Source organism: Schistocerca serialis, chromosome 1 (assembly GCF_023864345.2).
Source record: "Schistocerca serialis cubense isolate TAMUIC-IGC-003099 chromosome 1, iqSchSeri2.2, whole genome shotgun sequence".
Taxonomy (NCBI): Eukaryota; Metazoa; Arthropoda; class Insecta; order Orthoptera; family Acrididae; genus Schistocerca; species Schistocerca serialis.
The window spans coordinates 273,070,082-273,083,428 of NC_064638.1; the positions used below are offsets into that span (position 1 = coordinate 273,070,082).

The 13,347-nt window shown below is 38.1% G+C and overlaps 1 protein-coding gene across 9 annotated transcripts in view; it reads left to right on the plus strand.

Annotated features, from left to right (window-relative positions):
* LOC126467819 (protein hu-li tai shao) overlaps nt 1-13,347 on the plus strand; it is a 426,171-nt gene that overhangs the window by 350,499 nt on the left and 62,325 nt on the right. The window lies entirely within an intron of this gene.

Here is a 13,347-nt window from a genome sequence, read left to right on the forward strand (position 1 = left end):
TGTACAGATTATTTATGCCTGATTCTGAAAGTTATATTAATGTTTTGAAATATTACTAACTGTATTACGTTTCCAAAAGACAGAAATTAATTGGAAATTTCTAAAAGGATGAGAGATGTTCGTTAGATTTACTTTTAAAATAGTGTACCTGTCAGACATGCTGTCTGTCCTACTGTGATTAACACAAGGACTTGGACAGCTAGGTGTAGTTAAACCGGTGAAACTGTGCTTAAGTTTTTCTGAATTTTGTGCACTAGTTTCTAATGCCCAGAGCTTACTGTCAATTTATTTCACTTGAAAGAGGGGCCTTTCTTTTGTTATTATCTTTATTACCAATTCTATGTCATTCACCAGCCACAGCTGGACAGACAGCATCAAGATACAACATTATCAAAATACATGAAAACAACTGTACTATGATAGTAATTTATTACCACAGGACATATTCAAGTTATAAATTAGATTACAATAATATCACAACAATAAAATAGATACAAGTGTATAATGAGATTAAATATAATGTTTGCTGTTGGAGTCGTGGAATTGAGCTGCAGCTCAAGTAAATGCTATGCTATTACTAGAGAAGAATTCTTCAACATTGCAGAAGGGTTGCTCTTTTAGCTTACACAAAATAGTAGTTCTAAACTGCTCCCATGGTAAAGACTGAATGTCATCAGGTAGAGCATTAAACAATTTTAGGGTCACCAGTGGGAAGCTGTTTTGTGGAATAATTGCAAAGAAACATACTCACATGTCACTGACCATCATATATACTGAAATGAAAATGTTTTCACAATTAAAAAATGTTTTTCCTTGTCCTTCATTTCTTAAATGGAGATAAATTTAGAAGGTGTTGGCATTAAAAATGAAACTGTTTGAAAATGCAGTTTTTTAATGAAAATTACTGCCACATTTTCCTGAGTATGAAAAATTTTGAAGGATTTTGGAAAATGGTGTCCTACCTCACATTCTTCACAACAGTACTTTTTTGCCACTTTCCCAAATCTTGGCTTGCTCCGTTCTGCATGAACCTTACATCTCGTCTGAAGTCATTTTGACATTTTATGTAACTGGAATCATTTGTATTCCATTGAGTATGTCACAGGTGAACTATTTTGGGTGGAAATTGATTCAACCAGGCCTTCTTTGTTACAGCTGATTATCTGATGAATTCAACAAGATCTTTCCCAGTAGGCCTCAAATTTTTATCTGTACCATATTAATTGTCATCATGTGAATGTAAAGAGACTCTTTCGTCTGCCACTTTATTTGTTTCCTCTCAGAAGAGTAATATTCCATTAGTGGGCTGCTGTGGTCCACACCAACCTTGTTTTTATTATAATCCCAAATGGAGGCAGGTTTCACTTTCTTTATCAGTCCCAATTTTGTTCTGACTTCAACATTGGATGAAGTTATTTCACGTTTTGTTGTCAAAAGAAATACATTCCTAATGTCTCACCTGTGAAACTAAAGTTTGTAATTGTTTTTCTCCCCCTACCTTCTGGGCAAATAGATCTTTAGATAACCTTTTCTTATTTTCATTACTTTACTGTAAGGCCATCTTCAAAATAAAAACAGAGTGTATAGTGGGAAACAAGTGATACCCTTTTCACTGCATTTGACCTTGTGAGTTGTGTCATGGGGCAGCAGGGAGAAGAGAACATAGAAGCCACAAAGCAAAACCAGACAGTGTTCTCTGTTTACCTTTCCCACTTATATGAATAACAGATGGTGCCCTCTGTGGTGGTTTTTATATATGACAGGTGAAAGTCAGATGTTGGAACACATTTACAAAGTTGTGAAACAGCTGACTTAGTTGCTATGCAACCATTGCCAAAGTGTTAAGCACCCAGTTAGTCTAGCAAAAAATTATTCATGACACTATCACATGAGTCTTGTGATACAATAGAAGTAAAGTTAAAAAGTGTTCGAGTGGTTCACAATAAATGTCAATACATAAGAACGGTGTCACATAGAATCGATATATTTCATTCACTATAGAAGGAGCAATATTCTTTCGGCTACAGAAAATACCATATAGGGTAACTGTAGCATTGGTGGCTTTCATTCCTCATGCTGTATGAAACCATTTAATCAGAAGAAGAACTGGTAGTAACTGATGATGTGTGACCCAAAAATGTTGTATATTTCTTTACGTAGTAGAGTGAAGAATACATGCTGAGGTATTGTGGACATAGTTATGATGGAACACGGAACTAATGATGTGTGCTGAAAGTAACACACAGCTATCGGAATGGGTTTTCAAAATTTTTATCAGAAACTATTGAAGGAAAAATTATCTTTAAATCTCTGCAGATTTGTAAGAGCCATTAATTTGCAGGCATCATGCAAAGTCATGAATTAACTTTTACACCTACAAGACTATTCCTCTCAACGATGTGAAATCTTAGAATGACAGATCAGAAAGAACTCCAGAAATATCAAACACAAAGTGAAGCAGGCCACTCTGCTTACCCCAAAGTCCAGGGAGGAGCCCAAATTTTAGCTACTTAGCACAGATACACTAGGTGATACAGTAGGTGATAACGGTGTAGTTCTAAGCTCGATAGTAGAAGCATGTCTGCAGCAGCCAAAGGGTTAAGCAAGATTTTGGAACTACCCATAGTTGATAACTGAGGTCTGTTTTTTTTAAAACTTGCTTACTGCAAAATCATAATTTTCAGGAAGTGTGAAAGACTGTTTAGAGATTTGTATATGGATGAAAATTATGCAGGCTTTACATGTAATTTATTAATTGGTAACAGCAATTGATGCATCCATTAATCAAAAGAACAATCTGTCTCCAAAAAAATTAAAAAAAAAGAAAACAAAACACAGAAACATTAATGTGTCAAATTATTTCAAAATTTGCTTTCTGTATAACGTGGATATACAACTTTCTTATCAATTTACCAAGGAACACAACAAACAAGTATATTGATGATGTAGAATGCAGTAATTATATTAAAACAAACATTTAAATATTTTAAGTCAATCCGATTAACATGTTTATTCTCCATTATCTCACACTTGTTTCCTCAACATCCACATTTTCCATCAAAACACTTATATTTGCTGTATCCAAAGCACTTTCCCCCTTCATTATATATTCGTAGAACTCCCTGGAATTATTGGGTAATTCAGTGAACTTCATCAACTTTGCCATATCTTGACTCCTGTTTACTGACATGATTTGTTTTCATTTTTTTAGCCTGCATCCAGGGCTATGAAAGAGTTAGATCCTGTCTTGAGGATATCTATTACCGTATACTCCCCACAATATGTATAACTAACAAATCTCTGAGCCTTGCATTGAATAATTCGGACTTCGGCAAGGCCGAAAAGCATTTTGGACTTGAAAATACTGCTAGACTTCTGTTTGAGATTATACTTATTCCAGTCATGTTGTGTTACGTCCACACTATAACACAACAAATATTCCGTGATAACAAAGTTTATTTGATCTTCTGTCACTCAAAACAAAACTTAAGTTCGACTACACAACACTTCGCTGGCTGTAGCGCCAAGGAGAAACCAGAGTCACTAGTAGAGAATACAAGTCCAAACCACTGCCAACCAGTCGATACCGACGCGTCACAAGTTTCCAGCCAGAGAGGCCACAGTATGGTTCAGTCATCGTGAATCCAGCAGCTGGGTAGTAACACAGTCATCGGCGAAGATTGAACTGGTTAAACGGGCTCAGGGAACTCGCCTAAATCCGCAGGTCCGGCCAATCAGAGTGTTGGTAGATGGCGCCCTTATACAGTTGCTCACTCTGGTGGCAAGGGCAGCGCCGCCAGGGTAATCCGTATCGATAGTGGTGTGTACGCTGCCGCTAACCCCTCGACGACGCGTTCACTTGCGCCAGTTGTTGACATCGCGTGCGGCGCCCGCGGTACTCACTGTGTGCCGCGCGTGTTGTAGCACGCCACGCCAAGTTGACGGCTGCTGTGCGGCGGCCGATATGACATTTTGCAATATAGTATACTTCAGATTATTAAGGGAAAAGTGGGGGAGAAGATGTGTGAGTAATGAAAGTTTATGCAGGCTCTGTGTATAGATACTGTAGGCCTGTTTATTTTTTAAAATAGTCTGTGAGGTTGGCCTGCTTATAAGAAGAGTTCACATTTTTTTGAATAGCGTTTCAAATTATTCTTGCAATAGTAACGTCATCGTACTGAAACCTCCCCTGTCCCATATTATCTAGTAGAGCATCAGCACATTGCAATATGGTAAAACGACTGACAAGGTCACTGTCTATATCCTCTCTTTCATATTCGCTGTACATTTCTTTATTTCATTGTGAAGCATTGGACACCATTCCAGTGCCACTTATGTGCTGGAAGCTGGCTTCGCATATGTCTATCTTCAGCAACTCGTTCAGTTTTTCTTCATTGACATTTCAAAACCATTTAAACTCATTGCCAGACTCATTATTTGGGCAATTGTTATTTCATCATCACTGAAACCTTGAAAGTCACATGATTCCATATGTGGAAGAATATTCTTCCATGATCGAACTAGTGTATGTGGCTTGACTTCCTGCCAGGCAGGAGAAATTCCGTGTCTAGCATCTAGAAAAGTCGCCTTCTTCCAGACTGTCACTATATCATCCTCATCAACTAGCATGCTCAGTAGAATAGCGTGGTAGTGCTGTTTTACTGATGCAATTACACCTTGGACCATTGGCTGTAGAAAGACAAACATGTTAGGAGGTAAAAACTTAGTTACAATGAGACCATCATTAGATGTGAAAATTCTGTCATCGGGAAATGAAGGGGTGTTATCAAGAAATAGAACAAGCTTCTGTGGCAATCCTTTCTCTTCTAGAAATTGGCGAAGCTATGGTACAACATGTATGTGTAACCAGTTTTTGAAAAATTCAGTAACTATACATGCTCCCTTTTGGTTGTAATAATCCTTAGTTGTGATATCCTCAAATGCTTGTGTCTGCCCCCTCCCCCAACCACCAGTAGTTTTTTTGGTTGCTAGTAGCGTTAGTTGTGCACAAGCTTTAGACAACTTATATCCAGGAGCAAGGGTTCTGGTTGCTAGACATTCTAATACAGATAACTCTTTATCTGCATTATAAATTTGGTCTGATGTGAAAGTCTCTTCTTCCACAAATTTCTGGAACTCTTCCCAGAAGGAATCAGCTGCCAAACATTTGGATTAAGCTGCTCTCCATGCACAGTAATTCGTGAATCGCATGACATTACTTGAATCTGGTTAGCTATCCGGATGCATTAAATTCTTGCTCTTACCCTAGGGTTTCCTGAAAAATTGTAGGTTTTTATGCACACATCATACCTGAAACAATGATGCCATCGGCTTGTTTTTGGCTAAATCACTGCGAAGGAGCAGCATCTAATTCATCAAGTGTAGATCTCTTCATGCTCTTTAGTACAGATGGTTGAACTAGAATTGCATTTCCTGACATTATTTTTAATGTCCCAAACAGTTTGCATTCCAATACCATAACTATCTCTTAGTTTTGCAGCAGTTTTTTTCTCAAATCTTCCAACTAACTCAAATTTTTGTTTTAATGTCAACACATTGCTTTTGTTTCTCTGTCATTTCTTTTAAAGATTTTTTTAACTTGCTTCATTGACACTTACTCTCTGATTAACATCAGGAAACTTTAGTTTCTTTTGCATTTACTTGGTGTTAGACAAAAACAATGAAAACAATATTATGTTGCCATGAGGCAGTCATTTAAACTATGGAAATGGCACTTATTGTCATGTGGCGGGTTTTTTATTACTGTTTGCTAGAGGAAAAACATTGCACCTTTCTTAAGCACAAATAATCTGCACACTGGATAATATGCACATGTCCTTGGATATTACCATGGTTTCTAAGGCTGTCATGATACTGCTTCGGTGTTCTTCGTCTCTATATACTCGATCAGGAGGTATATAATGGTGCACCCATATTGGAAAGCAATGGTCAGTGCTTGTGAAAACTTTACATTTTTTTCAGGAATCTCAGTGAATTTGCCATTAAAATACTGTTCTTATTTTGTGAAATGTAGGAATGGGAGAAAAGTTTTAAGAACTCTAATTGAAATTGACATTATTAAAATCAAAGAACTATTCACCCTTCAAGAATTAGCTGCAGAAAGCTAGTTTTAATATATTAGTTTCATGGCAGAAAGCAAGATATTTTATGGTGGTAATAAAAATGGAAGATGAAGATGAGTGCCAAAATATATGAAGTATACTCTTATCTAATTCATATTTTATCCACTCTGATGATTTAGTATTCTTTCTTGAAAGCAGTAAAGGGAGTGTTGAGATTCGGAACGGTATTGCTGGTGTGGAATTTTCTGAGAATTTTATCTTCTGGCCACCAGTGTAGATGTAGTAATGCAAATGATAGTAAAACATGAAAGCACACAACCCATTATAAGCTAAAGACACTCCTTACAAGATTCTTGCAGCATAATAAGACAATCTATTGTGGAATTTCTCACACACACATACACACACACACACACACACACACACACACACACACACACACACACACAAAAAGCATGCAGGTGCACATTTGCACGTCGCGTGCTTTTTTTTTTTTGGAGGGGTCTTGGTACCGGACCTTATGAGTAAACAGCAAGTATGTTTATGAAATGTCTAGTTTGTGTTTTTTGGATCACAAAACCTTTTTCTCAGTACTCTTTTAATCTCAGGAATTTCTGTGTACAGCCAGTTGTTTAAGAGAGAAGTAGGAAATGTATGTTCTTACTACTTTTCATTGTAGTGCACGGTTGTCTCCAGTTGTCTCCCTAACATCTGCTTAAAACAAGTTGCAGTAAACTTGTGTGTGATGACAATAGAATAGGTCTTATTTTTAAGCTGAACATTATACAATTTCTAGAAGACTGGCTGTTATGGGATTCCTGTGAGTTTGGTGAGTGAAGTGTAAACATACAGTATAATTTTCTGATTGGGGTCTTACGTAACCCTCTCATCTGGCGAGTCCCACTGTGTTTAACTGCTGCATGAAAGTACTGTGGAGTGGAAAGGAATATGATAATCACTTTCTCAAAAGTAATGGAAATCCTACTTTTCTCGGACATTACCTTCACATTTCCTCAAAATACAGCCCTACAAGTTATATACAGGGTTATTACAAATGATTGAAGCGATTTCACAACTTTACAATAACTTTATTATTTGAGATATTTTCACAATGATTTGCACACACATACAAAAACTCAAAGTTTTTTTAGGCATTCACAAATGTTCGATATGTGCCCCTTACTGATTCGGCAGACATCAAGCCGATAATCAAGTTCCTCCCACACTCGGCGCAGCATGTCCCCATCAATGAGTTCGAAAGCACCGTTGAAGCGAGCTCGCAGTTCTGGCACGTTTCTTGGTAGAGGAGGTTTAAACACTGAATCTTTCACATAACCCCACAGAAAGAAATCGCATGGGGTTAAGTCGGGAGAGCGTGGAGGCCATGACATGAATTGCTGATCATGATCTCCACCACGACCGATTCATCGGTTTTCCAATCTCCTGTTTAAGAAATGCCGAACATCATGATGGAAGTGCGGTGGAGCACCATCCTGTTGAAAGATGAAGTCGGCGCTGTCGGTCTCCAGTTGTGGCATGAGCCAATTTTCCAGCATGTCCAGATACACGTGTCCTGTAACGTTTTTTTCGCAGAAGAAAAAGGGGCTGTAAACTTTAAACTGTGAGATTGCACAAAACACGTTAACTTTTGGTGAATTGCGAATTTGCTGCACGAATAAGTGAGGATTCTTTACCGCCCAGATTCGCACATTGTGTCTGTTCACTTCACCATTAAGAAAAAATTTTGCTTCATCACTGAAAACAAGTTTAGCACTGAACACATACTCTTCCATGAGCTGTTGCAACCGCGCCGAAAATTCAAAGCGTTTGACTTTGTCATCGGGTGTCAGGGCTTGTAGCAATTGTAAACGGTAAGGCTTCTGTTTTAGCTTTTTCCGTAAGATTTTCCAAACCGTCGGCTGTGGTACGTTTAGCTCCCTGCTTGCTTTATTCGTCGACTTCCGCGGGCTACGCGTGAAACTTGCCCACACGCGTTCAACCGTCTCTTTGTTCACTGCAGGCCGACCCATTGATTTCCTCTTACAGAAGCATCCAGAAGCTTTAAACTGCGCATACCATCACCGAATGGAGTTAGCAGTTGGTGGATCTTTGTTGAACTTCGTCCTGAAGTGTCGTTGCACTGTTATGACTGACTGATGTGAGTGCATTTCAAGCACGACATACGCTTTCTCGGCTCCTGTCGCCATTTTGTCTCACTGCGCTCTCGAGCGCTCTGGCGGCAGAAACCTGAAGTGCGGCTTCAGCTGAACAAAACTTTGAGTTTTTCTACGTATCTGTAGTGTGTCGTGACCATATGTCAATGAATGGAGCTACAGTGAATTTATGAAATCGCTTCAATCATTTTTAATAGCCCTGTATATTTGTGCATTTCTTTGGGTAACTTAATTTACACTCACAACATGTTTCCTTGTATAAGTTGTTCTGAAATGCATACAGATGCTTATGAGGATACAAGAAAATATCACAATTGGTTTCTTTTGTATGTAGAGAGAAATAACACAGGGCCTGGTGAGGCACTGCAAGTTGTGTAAAGAAGTTTCTTGATCCAGGATGTAGAGGTAAAAGTAATAATTGAATAAATTTGTGAGGTACTGAAGGTATACAGTACTGGATTATGATTCACAATTGGACAGTAAGGTTTGAATGGAATATGCTGACAAGACTACCAGAATAATTTCCTCAACAGGTAAGGCAAACAACATGGCAACGGAGAGTAGAACACTGATCGTCATATAAATCAGCAGAATTTTAATCACTTAATAGAAATAAAATATTTTGGTTTTCTATGTTTCTCACAAACAACTAATTGTCTGCAGAATTTGAAATTATATATAAAGAAGAAGCCGGTTTCGGCTGTATCTTTAATTTACCACATGTCAGTGGAGCTGGACAGCCTTAGTTTTAATTGTATTACTTCGTGAGGGTGTAGTTTACATAGTTAAAAAACTGAGAGAGATGGTACATTTTGTGTTTTTGAATCTCATTTAAAAGGGAAAATACAGCTGTACAAATTCTGAGTCAGACTATTTCTTTAATGTGATGATTTCTAAATAGTAGCAGCAAATTTTAAGGGGTTGATGGTGGTGGCATCACGAGTTAAAAAAAGAATTTCAGTTTCTTAATTGTTTGGTATAATTTTGATGAGCACAGTTATGCAATGAAAAGAAAACATGGATCACAAAATTTTTTTCAATTTAACAGAAAAATATGTTCATTCTGAGTAGTGATTTTTGCACATGGTTATTTTTCATGATTGTAAGCATTGTCATTTGGTGTGACATCATTAGAACTTCTTCCTTATTGTGAACTTCACACAACTTTGCCAGTGGTAAAGAATTTTTCCGTGTTGCTGTGCATATGAGCTGTATCCAGTTCCACATTATAAAAGACAATAGTTGGCAAACGAGACCTCTGTTGTTTCATGTGGAAAGAAATTACCCTGTTCACCCACCTCTATCCTTCTGAGAATTGTTGTTCCCCATTGTTCAACGTGTCCTTTGTCACATATCAAGAACAGAGAGAGGCATACAGTAATGTATGATGATTGAAGCAAAAGATACTGAGTAGTAGTGCAGAGTCTGAAAAATGGACTCTGTATTTGCAGTTACAATATATGAGTTGTAACTTGCAAATCCATATTGTTAATCCTCTTGTAGGAGGGATACTGGATGGGGTGTCCAAGTCATTTGCAACTGTTAATTTATGTTTTCGTACAATAACACTTTAGACTATTTGTAGGAAACCTCATATGGTAAATGCTGCACATCCCTATTTCAGGGTCATGTGTGAAAGTCTGTTGCCAGTATTTCGGTGCGGGATTGAGAGCTTCATATATAGTTCAGTTTGTACACACAACTTAATTTTTATGCCCTGCTGAGCCTTGTTGTAAAATAGTGTAACAATATCTGTGCTGTTAGCAGTACAGTGGTGACGCTACTGCATATTTCTGCAATCCCCCCCCTCCCCCCCCCCCCCCCCTCCCAAGCTAAAAAATGCATTGTGGATTTCCCAGCCAACATGTTATGATTTTATTTTTGCATTTTACAAACTTAAAAGTGACAAATTGTCTCCATATGGCAATTTTTGTGATCTGCCCAAGCATTTAATTGCGTAGGTAAAGTTTTAGAAAAAAAATATGAATGTATTTTCAAAATCTACAATTTTGGATCCACACCATTCTTTATGTAATTGATTGATATTACAGTCATGCAGAATTTTTTTTTTGTTCAAATGAGCATGTAATTAATCATCTTGAAGAATAGTTGTAGCAAAAGAGTATCCTCCCCCCCCCCCCCCATCCTCCTCTCTTCTCTCTCTCTCTCTCTCTCTCATATATATATATCTCCCCCTCCCCACAAAAGGATTAAGTGATTTTCTGCAGAATTTTCTCTCTTAATTTATAAATAAAGACAATATATTCAATACTGAACAATAAATAGCCTAACAATTATGATTAATGTAGCAGATGAACAAGAGTCAACAAACAGGGCAGTAAGGTCTAGATTTTCTGTTGCATGTTCCTTGATGAAAGTAACTGGAAAAGTGTGTTGTTGAGCTTCTCAGACAATAAGGTTTATCAAAGTTTATCCTTTAATTACTTGCTAGTTGTAAAACAAATAAATTGACATCTTAACATACTTCATGTTACTACCCCCCTTAAACATCCCAACAACCACCACCACCACTCTACTTCTTTATGTCTTACGCCATATAATTTTGTTGCATAGTTCACCATTTAGAAAAAAACATGTTCATCACACAAAAATGACAATGTTTGTACGTCCTTGGTGTTCTAGCTGTTGATGTATGCCAGTCTTGTGTACATAAGCTGTTGTAAAGACTGGCTATTTCTGATATGACATACATACATTTTGTCAGTGAAAAATTCCACCACTGTCTAGAATTGAGGGCCTGACAATGATGTATTATATCGCCAAAGCCAATAGTCTATAAAATAAATCGGAGGTGAACTTACAGTTGGTCGCTTTTTTGATTTGATATTTATTATATACATATCTGCTGCTGTCCAGCCATCCAACATAGCAAGAATGGATGCATCTAAAATCACTTAAGTTGTCAGTGGCTTAGAAAGGTGTTCAGTTGTCAGTGGCTTAGAAAGGTGTTCAACATGCACCCACAAAAACTATTAATATCTATCGCCAGCTGACTGATGTTTATGGAGAAAAGTGTATGGACATAAAAAATGTGTGTAAGTAGTGTAGGGAGTTCGCAGACGGCTGTACAAACATGCACGACGAAGCCGAACATGGGCATCCATCAGTTTCGGATGAGACAGTGATGAAAGGTGAACAAGTTTTGCTTGCGGATCAGTGTGTGACTCTGTGAGAGATTGCCAAACTGATAGGTGATGTCTGTAAGACCACCATGGACAAGATTTTGATGGACATTTTGAAGTATCACAAGATGTGTGCCAGGTGGATGCCATGGTTGCTCACTGATGAACACACAAAGAAGTGAATCGAAAGTGCCCGCATGTTTCTGCACGCTTACCGGGAAGATGGTGAGGAATTTTCTTGGTTCAGTTGTAACTGGAGACGAGACTTAGGTCCAATACTTCACACGAGAGACTAAGGAACAACGCCGGCATTCCGGTTCTCCAAATGCCAACAAGCAAATGCTGTCAGTGGGGAAGGTGATGGTTTCATTACTCTGGGATAGGAAAGGCGTTCTGCTGGTTGACTGGAAAGAGATACAACAATCAATGCGGCAAGGTACTGTGAGACACTAGCAAAGCAACACTGAGCTATACAGAACAAAAGGAGAGGGTCGACTAACAAAGGGAGTTTGTTTCCAAAGTGACAACGCCCGCCATCATGTCGCCAGCACCATGACAGATTCCATAGCCAAATTCCGGTAGAAGATCATTGACCGTCCTCCATACAGCTTTGATTTGGCTCCCAGTGACAGCTGTTTGTTCCCCAACATGAAACAACACCTGAGGGAAATGAAATTCTCAAGCAACGAAGAACTTAGGGCAGTGTCCATTCTTTCCAGCATGAGTCGGCTGGAGAGTGGTACCATGTGTATATGAAAAACCTTCCGTAGCATCTCCAAAAAATGCATCAATCATGTTGGGGACTAAATTGAAAAATAGCTGAAAGTCCAATATTTCAGAATCTGTAATTGGTTTTGCAATAAAATGATATTTGCTATGTGAAAAAGCGTTGGAGACATTAATTTACAGACAACTTTCGTACGTAATCGCTGATCTGCCATGTACACTTGTATATAGGGCTTGTTCCTGTGGTTCATTCCTTCCCCTCTCTCTTCAGCTACAGTTTCAAAAGTGACTAAGGTTGCAGTGTGTGTCCAAAAAATCTCTCTCTCTCTCTCTCTCTCTCTCTCTCTCTCTCTCTCTCTCTCTCTCTCTCTGTCCCCCTCCCCCTCCCTCCCTCTCTGTTTCATTATGTTCTTCAGTATCAGTAGGAGGTTGTTGTAATTCTCACACAGTTATCCCTCTGACCTAGTCTCCTATAACCCCATAGTTCAGAGGCTTCTAAGAGTGTCGATTTCCTTCTTCGGTCCTTATTTTACACTTTTAAAGAGCTATACTGTACTTTTATGAACCGAATTCTGTCTTGAAGATTTATATTTTTGGCTCTTAACAAGTGTTTCTTTTTGTAGAAAGCCGTTTTCTCTTTTGCAGTCCTTGCAATTTGGTTTTTATTGCAGTTTCCTCTTTTATGTATTATACATCCATATAGCAATGTTCTCCAAGCTCTTCAAGAGTCTCTTGTCAAGCTTAATATTTAGCCATTCAGCATATCCATTACATTATTTTCTTTTTGTTTTCATGCACATTATTATCCTGAGCTAGTGGCCACGATTCCTATTCACTTTTGGTAACCACTGCTATGTTATTAATGAACATGGAGATAGGCTCTTACTTCCCTCAGTGTGTCTTAACTGTTCAAATAGTGTGGTGAGTGCTGCACGTAGGTATTTTTAGATTCTGTTGTTGAGTGACATATGCATTCACCAGTATGTGTTATTGTAATGTTGTGCATGTGCTAAAATAATTTAGAAGGCATATGTTGCTTTTAAATTGTGCAATTAATAGAATGAACCACCCACTCGGAAACAAAATAAAATGTGCTCAGTGAAATCATTGAGAGGCACTGAAGCTACCCACAATTTAACGTTTTTATTACAATCAGCTTATTACTATGTAAAATTCAGTTATGTCCTTTGGCACATCAATTTCATCATAATGTCAACCTAT